At 37.8% G+C, this 17,176-nt stretch overlaps 1 pseudogene; it reads left to right on the top strand.

Annotated features, from left to right (window-relative positions):
* Nucleotides 1–17,176, top strand: part of LOC129632079 (ankyrin repeat domain-containing protein 26-like) — a 74,485-nt pseudogene that overhangs the window by 10,460 nt on the left and 46,849 nt on the right.

The following is a 17,176-nucleotide window of genomic DNA, read 5'->3' as shown; positions in this document are numbered from 1 at the left end:
GAGCCCACATGGAAGCCTAGATCTTCACAGTGAGGTGCCCTTGAGGCTCTTATTTATCTTTTCTTCTATCAGATGTCAGGGGGGACCATTTTATGCTGTCAGAGAGGGTCAAGTGCTCATGCAGGGATTGAGCAGACTTCCCTTTCTCCTTTGTATCTAGACTTGAACCTCAAGGCGGCTTTCTGTCCTGTAGGGGCACCTTTTCTTAGGTCACAGGTTCCCTGTCATCCTTCCCAAAGTAGTGGGTGCCAGCTTGCCTGAGATTCCCTAATTATGCTTGGCCCCTCATGGGATCTCTTTCCTGTAATAATGAAAATCTTCCAACGGATTTCTGTCTGCCTCCACCTTAAATGTTTTCAGAATCTGCCCCATAAGGAACGCATTCAGCAGAAATCCCTAAATCTCAAGTAAGATAGTTGGAATTCAGAGAGGTAAGCCCTGTCTAGAACTTGCCAGTACCCACTGTAAGAGTAGGGATATGTCTTCCAAGTGAATTGGAGAGGAACATGGAGATTAAACATCATTGTCAGAAAGATCTGCTGGTTCAGAGTTTGAGTAGGTAGATAAGGAAGAGTAGTGGTCCAGGCCAGGTCTTGATTGTGATTAGGTTTCTGCTCTTGGTGTAATTAGCTGCAATAATGGGCGATCATTATGTTCTCTAATGTAGTGAATTCACATGTTATAAATAAATTTAGGTATACATTATCTAAAAGCTGAGATTCCCTAAATTACAAACCACAAAGAACAGCTAATCACCAGAATTAATAACAGTTTCATGCAACACTTGAATGATAAACGTATGAAAAAGCACACATTGGGATTTACTTGGGATTCCAAAGTAGTTACAGCAATAAAGTTGGAGATGAAATTATTCCACTCTTTGACTGTTTCTGCAAGCATTTTGGGCATATATTATCTCATTACATCCTATTAATCCTCTTTTGAAATAAGGTAGTAATATCCCAGTTGTGTAGAGGAAGACTTTGAACTGAAAAGAAACAACTCCTCCAGGAACAAAGAGCAGTTGGTTATAGAGGTAGGATTTACAAGCTCGAGAGATTTTTCGTATGCCAAGCTAAATCTAGTTAATTATTGGAGCTGTACTGCCCTGAGTTCATGACTATATCATCTTCCTTTTCTTTTTCCTTTCAGTTCAGTTGCTCAGTCATGTTCGACTCTTTGGGACCCCATGAACCATAGCACGCCAAGCCTCCCTGTCGATCACCAACTCCCAGGGTTTACCCAAAATCATGTCCACTGAGTCGGTGATGCCATCCAACCATCTCATCCTCTGTTGTCCCCTTCTCCTTCTGCCTTCAATCTTTCCCAGCATCAGGGTCTTTTCAAATTAGTCTTCTCTTTGCATCAGGTGGCCAAAATATTGGAGTTTCACCTTCAACATCAGTTCTTCCATTGAACACCCAGAACTGATTTCCTTTAGGATGGACTGGTTGAATCTCCTTTCAGTCCAAGGGACTCTCAAGAGTCTTTTCCAAGACTGCAGTTCAGAAGCATGAATTCTTCTGTGCTCAGCTTTCTGTATAGTCCAACTCTCACATCCATACATGACTACTGGAAAAACCATAACCTTGACTAGATGAACCTATCTTGAGAAAGTAATGTCTATGCTTTTTAATATGCTAAGTTGGTCTAACTTTCTTTCCAAGGAGTAAGCGTCTTTTAATTTCTTGGCTGCAATCACCATCTGCAGTGATTTTGGAGCCCCAAAACACAAAGTCAGTCACTGTTTCCCCATATATTTGCCTTGAAGTGATGGGACTGAATGCCATGATCTTAGTTTTCTGAATGTTGAGCTTTAAGCCAACTTGTTCACTCTCTTCTTTCACTTTCATCAAGAGGCTTTTTAGTTCTTCTTCACTTTCTGCCATAAGGGTCGTGTCATCTGCATATCTAAGGTTATTGATATTTCTCCTGGCAATCTTGATTCCAGTTTGTGCTTCATCCACCCTAGTATTTCTCATAATGTACTCTTCATATAAGTTAAATAAGCAGGGTGAATTTATACCTTTACTTTCTCCTTTACTACATGCTAAACAAAAGTTTGTAGAACTTAGAAACTTGAAATGTATATGACAATTGAAGTTTTAATATTATCTCTGACATTGTCTAAAACGATCTAAGAATTTGGTAGTTGTTTTTTCGTATCAGTGTTAAAATATTATTTATCGCATTTTTAATACATAGCTTTCGCCAACTGATTTCTGAATATAAAGAAAAGAGATCTAAAACTTCTCCTGAAAATAGCAACCCAGGTATGTCATCTGATACCGAATTACTCTCGGTGATTCTACCATAGATAAAGTAGGAATGAGGAAGTTTCAATAATGAAAGAACTATGAAAAAAGTAGTATAAATTACATGTGTATTTTATTTTTTAATTAATTTCTTTATACTCTAGTATTCAGAATTCTTTAAGAAGTTAATTGTAGGTGATTTAACATCAAAGACAGTATTGTCTGAAAAGAAATCTATCTCTTTAATATGGCCCCTAAAGTCCTATATTGGATCTTTGTGTAAATCAGACAAAAAAAAAAAAAAAAGTGAGTATGATGTATATTTCATCTATAGTCATAGTACAGGAGATTGGATGTCTTATGAAAGTGAAATTTCATTTTTAAAAATGGTTTGCATTTAGTGAGTGATGGCTCAGACGGTAAAGCATCTGTCTACAATGCAGGAGACCCGGGTTCGATCCCTGGGTCGGGAAGATCCCCTGGAGAAGGAAATGGCAATCCACTCCAGTACTATTGCCTGGAAAATCCCATGGACAGAGGAGCCTGGCAGGCTACAGTCCATGGGGTAGCAAAGAGTCGGACAGGACTGAGCAACTTCACTTTCACTTTCACTTTTACTGTGTAGTGATTAGTCTCATTAAAATAGTTACCATCATTAAAACTGGGAACTTGAATAATCCCTTCCTGGTAGGATAAGAAATGATAAACAATAACTGCAAAGTTGAGGCAGTGTGCAGCATAGTAGTGAGAGATTATTTCTGAAAGATACCTACCAATTGTACAGAAGGCAGAAAAGCAATGCCTGGTTGAGAAACAGTTATTTTGCCTATTGTACCAAGCAGGTCTAGATTACCAACTTCATTCCTTACAGATCCAGAGAGAGTGAGATAGGTTGACTTCATTAGGATCAGGTATTTTCTTTTGTGTGTTGGACAATTGTCATGAGAGTATAGTTTTGTAAGAACAAGATGTTCTCTTGCCATCAGTTAAAAGATTATCATAATAGATATTCAAATAGAACAACTTGGGACTCTGCAGGTTCTAATAAAAGCACAAAAATACTTTGCATTAACAAAAACAGCATTAGGTCCACTGGATGTGGCATCCAGCACATTGTACAGGGTATCCAAGGATACCTTAAACTGAGTAGACCTCTATCTAATCAAAGGGGGCTTCCCAGGTGACTCAGTAGTAAAGAATCCACCTGCCAATGCAGGAGATATGGCTTGATCCCTGTGTCGGGAAGATCCCCTGGAGAAGAAAATAGCAACCCATTCCCATATTCTTGCCTGGGAAATCCCATGGACAGAAGGGCCTGGTGAGCTGTAGTCCATGGGATCACAAGAGTCAGACATGATTTGGTGACTGAACCACAAAAACATCTATCAAAGAGCTGTAGTTTGGTCTATTACACTAGTCAGAGGAGATACAGAGATGGCAGTGTCTTGGTCTTCAATATGCTCAGAATAGAGTTTTTCTCTGGTTAATTTCTGTATTTTTCTAAAGAAAATTTTCAAAGAAAACATGCTTATTTATTTGTTCATTTGTTCACTAAACAGATACATTTCAAGTGTCTTTTATGTACTAAGCATTGTTCTGATGTCACAGGGTGAAAACGTTTAAAAATCACCGCCCCTGCCCTCCTTGCTCAAGCTTGCAGTGCATCTTTCCCCGTGGAGTCACTGCATGTGAGTCATCCCTCCAGCATCAGATCATGACGGCCCTGGAAAATGTTGTCCAACAGCATCAGAGTCCGTGGTTCCCTCCATCCTTCCCTAACTCTCCTTGTTCATCAGCTTAGGATGTGATGATGTATGCCTTCCAAGCTGAAAAAGCATGATTTCTATAAACATTTGCCATATAATAGAAAGGACTGATATAATGATATCCCTCACTAGTACACAGCACTCTTTGGGCCATCCTGATCTGTGTGGTCCAGATACTCCTGAGCAATGGAAGGAGATAGTCTCAACAGATTCTTTTTAAACATGTTAGTATATATATATACACAGAAGCTGAACTTTTTAAAAAAGATTTTAAAGTTTTTTAAAAAGTTCCATATATATATATGGAACTTTTTAAAAAAGTTCAGCGTCTGTGTACCCTACTTCTCGCTCACCACTACAAGTCTAGTCCCCATTCTCACCACTGAATTGAGCCCCTTTACTCATTTGCCCTCCCCCACCTGCCTTTCAAGAGATTATCCTTTCTAAACCTGGAATCACTACATCTTTCATACTTCTCTTGCCTTTGGAAAGAGGGCCAGGAAGAGAAGACTTTTGTTTCTGATGTTACCTTGCTGTGAGGTTCAGTGCCTTTGACCAAGCTTCCCTGTGATAGGGCGTTTTCATTGTGAACTGAAGAGCCAGAGAAGTAATCATGTCTCAGCAAGACATCTATAGTCTCTATTCAGTGCTCCAGACAATAGAAATCCAGAAATACTATGCTGTTTAAGCGTGCTATTGTCAGCTTATAGTACTTATTGTATTAATGGTATAGTATCATTTTCTGTCAGTTTCCTGGAGTTTGGTTAGGATTATGGTCATTGTAAACAGCAGTTCTTTTCTTTGTTGTTTTGTTTGGCATTTGATGACTATAAAGGGAAGGAGTGGTTCTTAGGCATTAGTAACCTACGAGTATACTACAACCACTGTTCTCTTCCTCTAGTGTGGCCTCCAGGTGTGGTTTGAAATGAAAACTTTTAAACAAAGCCTCCGTCTTGAGGTTTTAATACTCTGTATTTTTCTTCCGTTGATTTAAAATGTATCTTGCTTTTTTCTTTAATAGTGGATGAGAGTTCTGAAGAGGACTCTTCAAAGGAAGTAGGATTTTATGGATGTTTTAAATTATATGTTTAACTAAGGGAACATGGAGAAGAGAAACTAATGGTTGTTGAGTGTTCTACTCTGGGTTAGACGTGCTTAACATTTGTGACCTCATAGAGTCATCACAGCAGCTTTGTAAAGTAGCTGTGTTCTACTTTTAATTAGGCAACTGTGGTTTCAGGAGGTTAATGAATTGACCCTGGTTAAAATGAGCTGACCTGTGATTTGACAATTGGCCTTCCTGGCTCCCACGTCCACTCCCATGGCCCTCAGCAGAGACTGAGAAGTACCTATGTAGCATATAAGTTAAAGATATAAATTAGTTCTTTGACATGTGTACATTTTAGTTTTCAACATTGTGGGGAAACTCCCTGTAATCCCTTAGAGTAAAGGAGAGAAGTGGTGCCATCTCAGTAAGTGGTATCCCTGCTGACGGACCAGGACTCCCATTTTGGATGGACTCAGATTCGTCTCTGAACCTTGAACAGACAGTGGAGAAGGAAAAGCCTATTCTTCTGCTTTGTTTTAAGTCATCAGGTTTATTCCAGTTTGGGCAAACAAGAATTATTCCAATCCATCAATTGGATTTTCAGTTCAGCAATTAGAACTTTAAGTGAAAAATTATTTTTAGGCTCTGCCGATACACTGGCTGTCACTCTCTGTTATGGAAACTAAGAATGAATGTTAACTAGATATTTCATAGGTTGGGAGAGATGGATTCAGAAATAGGTAATGAAAAACTGCACCTGGGGGTGCAGTGGTTAAGATGGTTAGTAAGACATCTTCCAATGTAGGCAGTGTGGGTTCGATACTCAGTCAGAGAAGCTAAGATCTCACATGACCCAGGGTCAGACAGCCAAAAGATAAAATAGAAGCACCATTGGAACTAACTCAGTAAAGACTTTAAAAGTGGTCCACATGAGAGAGAGAGAGAGAGAGAGAGAGAGAGAGAGAGAGAGAGAGAGAGAGAGAGAGAAGTCGCTCAGTTGTGTCCGACTTTGCGGCCCCATGGACTGTAGCCTACCAGGCTCCTCAGTCCATGGAAGTTTCCAGGCAAGAATAGTGGAGTGGGTTGCCATTTCCTTCTCCAGGTCCACATCAAGAAATCTTTAAAAAAATTAAAAAAAAATCTGTTTTAAAACAGGCCACATTTTTTTAAATTTTATTTTATTTTTAAACTTTACAAAATTGTATTAGTTTTATTAATGTCAAGAAAGTTCATTTAATATACTGACGAACTTTCACTTGTTTTTTTTTTCTTTTTTTCTTCTTTTGTTCAAGGACATGAGGTCACTCATTTTTATTGTATGTTTTTGCTTTAAAGGTTTCCCAACAAACCTGGCATTGATTTAGGGCCTACTCAAACAATGAAGTCTTAGATTTTAAAACCAAGGTAAAGTGTTATGTTGTGAAATTAGTTTTCCTGCTCTGAAATTAGTTTCATGTAGTATTTACTCTTATGATTAGACATGGAAGTGACAAATAGATTCAAGGGATTAGATCTGATAAACAGAGTGCCTGAAGAATTATGGATGGAGATTCGTGACATTGTACAAGAGGCAGTTATCAAGACCATGCCCAAGAAAAAGAAAAGCAAAAAGGCAAAATGGTTGTATGAGGAGGCCTTCCAAATACCTGAAGAAAGAAGAGAAGCAAAAGGCAAAGGAGAAATGGAAAGATATACCCATTTAAATGCAGAGTTCCAAAGAATAGCAAAGAGAGATAAGAAAGCCTTTCTCAGTGATGACTGCAAAGAAATAGAGGAAACAATAGAAGGGGAAAGACTAGAGATCTCTTGAAGAAAATTAGAGATACCATGGGAACATTTCATGCAAAGACGGACACCATAAAGGATGGAATGGTATGGGCCTAAGAGAAGCAGAAGATATTAAGATGAGGTGGCAAGAATACACAGAACTCTACCAAAAAGATCTTTATGAGCCAGATAATCAGGATGGTGTGATCACTCACCTAGAGTCAAACATCCTGGAATGCGAAGTCAAGTAGGCCTTAAGAAGCATCACTATGACCAAAGCTAGTGGAGGTGATGGAATTGCAGTTGAGCTATTTCAAATCCTCAAAGATGATGCTGTGAAAGTGCTGCACTCAATATGTCAGCAAATCTGGAAAACTCATCAGTGGCCACAGGACTGGAAAAGGTCAGTTTTCCTTCCAATCCCAAAGAAAGGCAATGCCAAAGAATGTTCAAACTACCGCATAATGGCACACATATCACATGCTAGCAAAGTAATGTTCAAAATTTTCTAAGCCAGGCTTCAAGAGTACGTGAACCATGAACTTCAGATGTTCAAGCTGGATTTAGAAAAGGCAGAGGAACCAGAGATGGGAATACCAGACCATCTGACCTGCCTCCGGAGAAATCTGTATACAGGACAAGAGGCAACAGTTAGAACTGGGTATGGAACAATAAACTGGTTCCAAATCAGGAAAGGAGTACATCAAGGATATACATTGTCACCCTGCTTATTTAACTTATATGCAGAGTACATCATGCAAAATGCCAGGCTGGATGAAGCACAAGATGGAATCAAGATAGCTAGAAGAAATATCAATAACCTCAGATACGCAGATGACACCACCATGATGGCAGAAATTGAATAAGAACTAAAGAACCTCTTGATGAAAGTGAAAGAGGAGAGTGAAAAAGTTGACTTACAACAAAACATTCAGAAAACTAAGAACATAGCATCTGGTCCCATCACTTCATGGCAAATAGATAGGGAAACAATGGAAACAGTGACAGACATCTTTTTTTGGGGGGCTCCAAAATCACTGCAGATGGCGATTGCAGCCATGAAATTAAAAGACGCTTGCTCCTTGGAAGAAAAGCTATGCCCAACCTAGACAGCAGATTGAAAAGCAGGGGCATTACTTTGCAAACATAGTTCTGTCTAGTCTAAGCTATGGTTTTTATAGTAGTCATGTATGGATGTGAGAGTTGGACTATAAAGCAGGCTGAGCACCGAATAATTGCTGCTTTTGAACTGTGGTATTGGAGAAGACTCTTCAGAGTCCCTTGGACTGCAAGGAGATCCAATTAGTCCATTCTAAAGGAAATCAGTCCTTAATATTCATTGAAAGGACTGATGCTGAAGCTGAAACTCCAATAGTTTAGTCATCTGATGTGAGGAACTGACTCATTGGAAAATACCGGTTCTGGGAAAGTTTGAAGGCTGGAGGAGAAGGGGATGACAGAGGATGAAATGGTTGGATGGCATCCTCAACTCAATGGACAAGAGTTTGTAAAACCTCTGAGAGTTGGTGATGAACAGGGAAACCTAGTGTGCTGCAGTCCATGGGATCACAGAGAGTTGCACACAACTGAGCAACTGAACTGAGCTGAACTGATGTTGATATTTTCATAAAATTTGAAGAACAGTGTAGATGCATAAAAATATATTAATAAAATCATATGAAACAGAGGCTTTGCTCATAGTATATCCTTAAGAATACTGATACGTTACTGATCTACTGTATATAAATTCTAAATATATGTGTTTCTCCACATACCTTATTATACTTTTTTTCCCTGTAAAGTTTGTTCTTGACTAGGAATGTCTCACTTTTTCCTTTCTTCTTTCTCTTCTACCTTAAAAAAAAATTTTTTTTAATATTTACTGTTAACCTAATTTTTCCTTGCAGAACACATTTCTTCAGTGTCTGTTATTTCAGTCCATCTCTCTCTGTCTCTATTGTGAACATGTTTGCTTATGGCTGTCTATTTAGAGTGTGGCTTTCATTCATGATCATTGCCCTATGGGTTAAACCTTGTTTTTTCCCTGTTTCATGGAAGCAGCTGAATTTCTTTCCCTGTTTCATTGGTCTCTAGCTGTTTGACAAACAGAAGTAGCTTATCGTGTTTGCAGTTCTAGCCCATCTAAATAAGGTTCTGTTAAAACCTAAACTTTTGTATTTCCCTTCACAAGTGATAATCCATGTATATATTAATCATGGAAGCAAATTTCAAAATATAGCAATTAATTTAAATGTCTTAGTTTTTCAATAGCGCTCTAAACTACCGGTGGAGAAGGCATGGCAACCCACTCCAGTACTCTTGCCTGGAAAATTCCATGGGCGGAGGAGCCTGGTAGGCTGAAGTCCATGGGGTCGCTAAGAGTTGGACACGACTGAGCAACTTCACTTTCACTATTCACTTTCATGCACTGGAGAAGGAAATGGCAACCCACTCCAGTGTTCTTGCCTGGAGAATCCCAGGGATGGCGGGGCCTGGTGGGCTGCTGTCTATGGGGTCGCACAGAGTTGGACACGACTGAAGTGACTTAGCAGCAGCAGCAGCTAAACTACCGGGGATAAATTATTACTCTAGAACATTTTGGTAGCGAAAGTAATCTAGTGGGTGTCCTAGTATTTGTATAGCAGTCAATTAGGGGTAAGGAGAGGAACATCTGGGGCTTCTGATGTTATCTGTCATAATCCTTTCCCCATGATCAGGTCAGTGACAGAACTGGGATTTGAATCCACATCTGAATGACTCCAGAGCCTGTGCTCTTTATGTTAGATCATAGAGGAACGGGGGATGTTATAATTCTTTTATTCAGGTTAATACTTGTTGTATTCTTCAAGCTCTTATTTTCTTCTCCAGCATATCTTGAAATCAAAGTTAACAAGGCTAATAAAGGCTTCTCAGCAATCCAAGAGAAACAGTAAGTTATTTGAAGACTGTCCTCCTGGTGTTATTCCTTGATTTGAAATGACACATGTTCTCATGTACTCCTGTTTTCACTGTACTAGAAGCAAAATGTGGCATTTTGAGACCAGAGAGTACAACTTTCTCTCAGGACAGTAATTCTGATAGTAATGTTGAAGATGTGGTTGAAACATTTCCCAAACCATCACCCTGGTTTGAGGGCATCTGTCATCCTGCCTTCCCATCGCCTGAGCCTGTTTCAAAACTTCTCAAGTCTGTAGCAGGCCTTGTTTGTACAAAGGTAAGTTGTTCTGTTTGTAACTCTTCTTTCCCTGTATTTGTTCACATACCAGTCCCCTGATCCTTATGGTGACAAAAAAGATCCCACCGCAGAAATAGAAGCCCTCAAAGTCACAATATGAAATGGCATGATAATAAAAGCCATACATGTGCATGATTCAGATTTATAAATATTGTCATAAGAAGTATGCCATTATGAAAGAAAAGAATTACAAAGCACTGAGGAAAAACAACTAGATGAATATGAAGCTGGGGAGGAGGATGAAGGGGAAGAATTCCTTTAAGAAGGACAAGATGAATATAAGATGGAATGAGGATGAAGATGAGACAGATATTATACAAACACAACAGAAATAGTGGGGTCAGTCAGACCAGGAACTCTATATTATAAATATGCAAGAAATTATTTCAAATTCAACTTAAGAAGAGAAAGTGAGATTGTAAAAAAACAATGCTCATACTCTTTTGAAAGACATATAGCTGATTTTTATGAAGAACTTAAAAAAATGTGTTCACTTTTTTTTTGATGGTTGTTTTCGAGGTTGGTGGTGGTTCTCGTTTTTTCGTTGAATTGAAGTGTAGTCAGCTTAAAATACTGTGTAAGTTTCAGGTGTACAGCAATGTGATTTGTTTATACTTGTGTATTTGTGTGTGTGTGTGTGTGTGTGTATTTAATATAGTTCCCTCTGGAAGTTTATTTAAATTTGAAGTGATTTCTCTTTAAAAAAAAAATTCTCACTTTGAAATTAATGAAGCGATGTCTTCTATTTATCCTAGCAAAACTTTTGTTTAGAGATAATTCAAGATGAGCCGTGTTTTAGACCTTTGGATATGTATTATGAATTAAGAATTTCTGGTACTTCTGTTTGTTATGGTTTCTAGCTTCAGTTCAGTCGCTCAGTCATGTCCAATGCTAAATACTTAATGCACTTATTTAATTTATCTTACTGTTTGCTATAACCTTGGTGGATGTTTTAGATCTTTCTGAAAATAAAGAGGAAATACATAAGCATTTTATCTATTCTTTTTACTAAAATTATAATTTATAATTTTATAAATGAAATTCTAAATCTCTCTTCATTAAATGAGAAAATTTCAGCTGCAATAGTCTGAAAGAAGAAATGTAGAAGTATATTTTTTCCTCTGGAGAGATTCTGATTTCTTTTTTCTGAATGTCAGCAAATAATGGGTAATTACATACATTAAATGAATGAAATCACGATTTATGCTTTTTTTCTTATATAGGCTACTTGTTATTATTAAATCATAAAGAAAGAAAAATTACCAGCAGAGTTTATAAAATTATCTGTGGAAGATAATTTTTCTTTTAAAAATATCTCTAACAACATGTACATTCCATGTAATTTTTATTGGAGGCTAGTTACTTTACAATATTGTAGTGGTTTTCCCATACACGGACATGAATCAGCCATGGATGTACATGTGTTCCCCATCCTGAACTCCCCTCCCACTTCCCTCCCCATCCCACCCCTCTGGGTCATCCCAGTGCACCAGCCCTGAGCACCCTGTCTCATGCATCGAACCTGGACTGATGATCTGTCTCACATATGATAATATACATGTTTCAGTGCTATTCTCTCAAGTCATCCCACCCTTGCCTTCTCTCATAGAGTCCAAAAGACTGTTCTTTATATCTGTGTCTCTTTTGCTGTCTCACATATAGGGTTATCATTACCATCTTTCTAAATTCCATATATATGCGTTAGTATACTGTATTGGTGGTTTTCTTTCTGGCTTACTTCACTCTGTATAATAGGCTCTAGTTTCATTCACCTCATTGGCACTGATTTAAATGTATTCTTTTTAATGGCTGTCTAATATTCCATTGTGTATATGTACCACAGCTTTCTTATCCACTCATCTGCTGATGGACATCTAGGTTGCTTCCATGTCCTGGCTATTATAAACAGTGCTGCGATGAACATTGGGGTGCACGTGTCTCTTTCACTTCTGGTTTCCTCAGTGTGTATGCCCAGCAGTGGGATTGCTGGGTCGTATGGCAGTTCTATTTCCAGTTTTTTAAGGAATCTCCACACTTCTCCATAGTGGCTGTACTAGTTTGCATTCCCACCAACAGTGTAAGAGGGTTCCCTTTTCTCCACACTCTCTCCAGCATTTATTGTTTGTAGACTTTTGGATAACATCCACTCTGACCGACGTGAGATGGTGCCTCATGGTGGTTTTGATTTGCATTTTCCTGATAATGAGTGATGTTGAGCATCTTTTCATGTGTTTGTTAGCCATCTGTATGTTTTCTTTGGAGAAATGTCTCTTTAGTTCTTTGGCCCACTTTTTGATTGGGTCATTTATTTTTCTGGAATGAGGTGCAGGAGCTGCTTCTATATTTTTGAGATTAATTCTTTGTCAGTTGCTTCATTTGATATTATTTTCTCCCATTCTGAAGGCTATCTCTTCACCATCCTTATAGTTTCCTTCATTGTGAAAAAGCCTTTAAGTTTAATTAGGTACCATTTGTTTATTCTTGCTTTTATTTCCATTACTCTGGGAGGTGGGTCATAGAGGACCCTGCTGTGATTTATGTCAGAGAGATATGTTTTCCTCTAGGAGCTTTATAGTTTCTGGTCTTATATTTAGATCTTTAATCCATTTTGAGTTTATTTTTGTGTATGGTGTTAGAAAGTGTTCTTGTTTCATTCTTTTACAAGTGGTTGACCGGTTTTCCCAGCACCACTTGTTAAAGAGACTGTCTTTTGTCCATTGTATATTCTTGCCTCCTTTATCATTGATAAGGTGTCCATAGGTTCATGGATTTATCTCTGGGATTTCTATTTTGTTCAATTGATTTATATTTCTGTCTTTGTGCCCATACCATACTGCCTTGATGACTGTAGCTTTGTAGTATAGCCTGAAGTCAGGCAGGTTGATTCCTCCAGTTCCATTCTTCTTTCACAAGATTGCTTTGGCTATTCGAAGATTTTTTGTATTTCCATACAAATTGTAATATTATTTGTTCTAGTTCTGTGAAAAATACCGTCAGGAGCTTGATAGCGATTGCATTGAATCTAGAGATTGCTTTGGGTAGTATACTCATTTTCACTTTATTGATTCTTCCAATCCATGAACATGGTATATTTCTCCATTTGTGTCCTCTTTGATTTCTTTCACCAGTGTTTTATAATTTTCTATCTATCTATCTATCTATATGTCTTTTGTTTCTTTAGGTAGGTATATTCTAAGTATTTTATTCTTTTCATTGCAATGGTGAATGGAATTGTTTTCTTAATTTCTCTTTATGTTTTCTCATTGTTCATGTATAGGAATGCAAGGGATTTCTGTGTGTTAATTTGATATCCTGCAACTTTACTATATTCATTGATTAGCTCTAGTAATTTTCTGGTGGAATCTCTAGGGTTTTCTATGTAGAAGATCATGTCATCTGCAAACAGTGAAAGTTTTCTTCTTCTCTTCCAATTTGGATTCCTTTTATTTATTTTTCTGCTCTGATTGCTGTGGCCAAAACTTCGAAAACTATGATGATTAGTAGTGGTGAGAGTGGGTACCCTTTTCTTGTTCCTGACTTGAGGGGAAATGCTTTCAATTTTTTACCACTGAGGATAATGTTTGGTGTAAGTTTGTCATATATAGTTTTTATTATGTTGAGGTATGTTCCTTCTGTTCCTGCTTTCTGGAAAGTTTTTTATCATAAATGGATGTTGCATTTTGTCAAAGGCTTTCTCTGCATCTGTTGAAATAATCATATGGTTTTTATCTTTCAATTTGTTAATGTGGTGTATTACATTGATTGATTTGCGGATATTGAAAAATCCTTGCATCCCTGGGATAAAGCCCACTTGGTCATGATGTATGATCTTTTTAATATGTTGTTGGATTGTGTTTGCTAGAATTTTGGTAAGGATCCTTGCATCTATGTTCATCAGTGATATTGGCCTGTAGTTTTCTTTGTGTGTGTGTGTGTGGCATCTTTGTCTGATTTTGGTATTAGGGTGATGGTGGCCTCCTAGAATGAGTTTGGAAGTTTACTTCCCTCTGCAATTTTCTGGAAGAGTTTCAGTAGGATAGGTGTTAGCTCTTCTCTAAATTTTTGGTAGAATTCATCTGTGAAGCTGTCTGGACCTGGGCTTTTGTTTGCTGGAAGATTTCTGATTACAGTTTCAATTTCCATGCTTGTGATGGGTCTGTTAAGATTTTCTATTCCTTTCTGGTTCAGTTTTGGAAAGTTATACTTTTCTAAGAATTTGCCCATTTTTTCCAAGTTGTCCATTTTATTGGCATATAGTTGCTGATAGTAGTCTCTTATAATCATTTGTATTTCTGTGTTATCTGTTGTGATTTCTCCATTTTCATTTCTAAGTTTGTTGATTTGATTTTTCTCCCTTTGTTTCTTGATGAGTCTGGCTAGTGGTTTGTCAATTTTACTTATCTTCTCAAAGAAACAGCTTTTAGCTTTGTTTATTATGGTCTCTTTTGTTTCTTTTGCATTTCTTTCTGCTCTAATTTTTAAGATTTATTTCCTTCTACTAACCCCAGGGTTCTTCATTTCTTCCTTTTCTAGTTGCTTTAGGTGTAGAGTTAGGTTATTTATTTGACTTTTTTCTTGTTTCTTGAGGTAAGCCTGTATTGCTATGAGCCTTCCCCTTAACACTGCTTTTACAGTGTCCCATAGATTTTGGGTTGTTTGGTTTTCATTTTCCTTCGTTTCTATGCATATTTTGATTTCTTTTTTGATTTCTTCTGTGATTTGTTGGTTATTCAGAACCATGTTCTTCAGCCTCCATATGTTGGCATTTTTAATAGTTTTTCTCCTGTAATTGACGTCTAATCTTACTGCATTGTGGTTAGAAGAGAGGTTTGGAATTATTTCAATTTTTTTGAATTTACCAAGGCTAGATTTATGACCCAGGATGTGATCTATTCTGGAGAAGGTTCCATGTGCACTTGAGAAGAAAAAGGTGAAATTCATTGTTTTGGGGTTAAATGTCCTATAGATATCATTTAGGTCTAATTGGTCCATTGTATCATTAAAGTTTGTGTTTCCTTGTTAATTTTCTGTTTAGATGATCTATCCATAGGTGTGAGTGGGGTATTAAAGTCTCGCACTATTATTGTGTTATTGTTAATTTCGGCTTTCATACTTGTTAGCATTTGCCTTACATATTGTGGCGCTCCTATGTTGGTGCATATATATTTATAATTGTTATTTCTTCTTCTTGGATTGATCCATTGGTCATTATGTAGTTTCCTTCTTTGTCTCTTTTCACAGGCTTTATTTTAAACTCTATTTTATCGGATATGAGTATTGCTACTCCTGCTATCTTTTGGTCTCCATTTGCATCAAATAACTTTTTCCAGCCCTTCACTTTCAGTCTGTATGTGTCCCCTGTTTTGAAGTGGTCTTTTGTAGACAACATATATAGGGGTCTAATTTTTGTATCTATTCAGCCAGTCTTTGACTTTTGGTTGGGGCGCTCAACCCCCTTACATTTAAGTTAATTATTGATAAGTATGATCCCGTTGCCATTTACTTTGTTGTTTTGGTTTCAAGTTTATACAGTCTTTCTGTGTTTCCTGTCTAGAGAAGATCCTTTAGCATTTGTTGGAGAGCTGGTTTGGTGGTGCTGAATTCTCTCAGCTTTTGCTTATCTGTAAAGCTTAATCTGGGTTGTAGGTTTTTCTCTTTCATCACTTTAAGTATGTCATGCCATTCCTTTCTGGCCTGAAGAGTTTCTTTTCTTTTCTTTTTTTTTTAATTTTATTTTATTTTTAAACTTTACATAACTGTATTAGTTTTGCCAAATATCAAAATGAATCTGCCACAGGTATACATGTGTTCCCCATCCTGAACCCTCCTCCCTCCTCCCTCCCCATTCCATCCCTCTGGGTCGTCCCAAAAGATCAACTGTTATCCTTATGGGAATCCTCTTGTGTATTATTTGTTGTTTTTCCCTTGCTGCTTTTAATATTTGTTCTTTGTGTTTGATCTTTGTTAATTTGATTAATATGCGTCTTGGGGTGTTTCACCTTGGGTTTATCCTGTATGGGACTCTGTGGGTTTCTTGGACTTGGATGACTATTTCCTTCCCCATTTTAGGGAAGTTTTCAACTATTATTACCTTCAGTATTTTCTCATGGCCTTTCTTTTTGTCCTCTTCTTCTGGGGCTCCTCTGACTTGAATGTTGGGGTGTTTAGCATTGTCCCAGAGGTCTCTGAGGTTGTCTTCATTTCTTTTAATTCTTTTTTTCTTTTTTCCTCTCTGCTTCATTTATTTCTACCATTCTACCTTCTACCTCACTTATCCTATCTTCTTCCTCCACTATTCAACTGTTGGTTCCCTCCAGAGTGTTTTTGATCTCATTTATTGCATTATTCATTATTGATTGACTCTTTTTTATTTCTTCTAGGTCCTTGTTAAACATGTCTTGCATTTTCTCAATCCTTGGCTCCAGGATATTTATCTGTAACTCCATTTTGTTTTCAAGATTTTGGATCATTTTTACTATCATTATTCTGAATTCTTTTTCAGGTAGACTCCCTATCTCCTCATCTTTTGTTTGGTTTCATGGATATTTATCATGTTCCTTTACCTGCTGAGTATTTCTCTGCTTTTTCATCTTGTTTAGATTGCTGTGTTTGGGGTGGCCCTTCAGTATTCTGGCAGTTGTGGTTCCTCTTTATTGTGGAGGTTTCTCACTGTGGGTGGGGTGGGATGGTTGGCTTGTCAAGATTTCCTGGTTAGGGAATCTTGTGTCGGTGTTCTGGTGTGTGGAGCTGGATTTCTTCTGTCTGGAGTGCAATGAAGTGTCCAGCAGTGAATTTTGGGATGTCTATGGGTTTGGTGTGACTTTGGGCAGCCTGTATATTGAAGTTCAGGTCTATGTTCCTGCATTGCTGGAGAATTTGTGTGGCTTGTCTTGCTCTGGAACTTGTTGGCTCTTGGGTGGTGCTTGGTTTCAGTGTAGGTATGGAGGCCTTTGGATGAGCTCTTATCAATTAATGTTCCCAGGAGTCAGGAGTTCTCTGGTATTCTCAGGTTTTGGACTTAAGCCTCCTGTCTCTGGTTTTCAGTCTTATTCTTACAGTAGCCTCAAGACTTCTCCATCTATACAGCACAAATGATAAAACATCT

Source organism: Bubalus kerabau, chromosome 17, assembly GCF_029407905.1.
Source record: "Bubalus kerabau isolate K-KA32 ecotype Philippines breed swamp buffalo chromosome 17, PCC_UOA_SB_1v2, whole genome shotgun sequence".
NCBI lineage: Eukaryota > Metazoa > Chordata > Mammalia > Artiodactyla > Bovidae > Bubalus > Bubalus kerabau.
Note: the sequence above shows the minus strand (reverse complement) of the source record. Positions and strands in the feature narration are given on the sequence as shown.